This window comes from Lepidochelys kempii, chromosome 13, assembly GCF_965140265.1.
Source record: "Lepidochelys kempii isolate rLepKem1 chromosome 13, rLepKem1.hap2, whole genome shotgun sequence".
Taxonomy (NCBI): Eukaryota; Metazoa; Chordata; order Testudines; family Cheloniidae; genus Lepidochelys; species Lepidochelys kempii.
In genome coordinates this window covers 5240464-5242162 of record NC_133268.1, presented here as the reverse complement: position 1 = coordinate 5242162, position 1699 = coordinate 5240464, and positions in this window count along the sequence as shown.

The window sequence follows — 1699 nt, the reverse complement described above, 5'->3', positions numbered from 1 at the left end:
CCTCTGTCAGTCTGTTTCTTACACGAAGAGTGAGCAGAAAAGGAGAGGAAAAAGCCTTGGGTTTTTTGGAGCATGAATAAACCTTGCATTTCCATGAGTTATTCATGAATAATTCATGAAAATACATGATTAATTCAGGTTCATGAATTATTCAGGCATAATTCTCGAACATTCCTGGTTAATTCATGCTTGCACAGTGAGTAAGGGAGTCAGGATTCTTTTCTCCCCGAGAGGGAAGAAGAAGAGGCTCGCAAACCTGCATGTACACGGCCCGTTTCTGCACTTATAAGAAAACATTCTCCAGGCCCTTTGGAAACGAGAAGAGGAGGGAGAGCATTAATATGCCTGCAGCCTTCTGGTTGTGGGGAATAAAAGGAACTTGCACACAAAAGAAAAGAGCTTGGCAGCTAGTAACTCTCTTTCAAAAACACCGCACAAGTCTGATTATGCATTTCCTTCTATTCCTGCTGCCGAATCCTTCCCTAGCTGAGATTCCTCTCAGTCATCTGATTGGGTTACATAGTAACCTGCCATGTAAGGAAAACAACAACACCTACAGGCCTATGGTTGAGGAATCAATGCCCTTGCAAACTTGAAAAACAAATTGATTTATTTTCACAGTCCTTCAAAGCTCGGGCTCCAGGTTGTGCTTGGCTTGGCTGAGTAATTGTGTTATTCTCGGTCTCAGCAAACAGTGGGGCACCCTGACTTACACATCAACCTATCGGACATATCTAGCTGGCAGTTCGCAACTCTGCTGGGAGTCTACCATTACAATACACTGGGTTCATTTACAGAGAACTGTTGACACTCAATTGCTTTAATGACACAGGAAGTGACATACATCCCCTATGTGAGTCAGGCTTACAGCGGGTGGTAATGACCTCTTGGCTATAGTCAGACAGCTAGCGTGTGGTCTAGTGGTTAGATCAGACAACACACTCAGGACTCCATTCCCAGTTCTGCCAGTGGCCCTCTTGGGTAAGTTACAATGCACAATCTTACTCACCCTGAGAAGCACTTTACTCCTCAAGTAGACCCATTGAAAGCATGAATAAAGGTACTACAGTCTGGTCCTAACCCTGTTTGCACCTGTGAAATGGGTGTAATAATGAGAGATCCAGCTTGCTCTGGATTTGGGGTTTGTCTTCAAAACCCCAGATCCAGAATTCTCCCCTCAAGGGTTTTGCGTCTGGGCTGGCTTAGGAAGTAGAATTGGTTCAGGTGTTGCCAAGGATGTCCAAAAACTCATTGGACGAGCTGATTTCACATCCTTTCTGGCACTGTTCAAGGTGGCCGACATCCCGTGAGATTGACTGGCCTCCCAGGATTTCCTCCATTTCAGACTGAGAATTCAGGAGAACAGCTTGTGAGATTTCTGCTCAAGTTGATGGGCGAGTAGCACAGAAAGCCCCTTTCAGAGGGAACCCCTGTCAAGATTATCTGGGTCAACAGTGAGTGATGATCTCTGGGAGGTCCTGGCTGTGACCTGAGCTCAGTTCTAATATCAGTGGCAGCTTCTGGTATCAGCAATAGCTCAGAATGAGGCAATTAGGAGAGTCAGCTGAAAAAATGCCAGGAGTCAGCAGATAAGGATTCTACAGACACTTTTAAAGGCAGGGAAGTTAAAGCTTACGTATGTGTTCAATGTTCCCCCCAACACACACACAGATTGGTCAGTGGGGACATGCAGCATAGA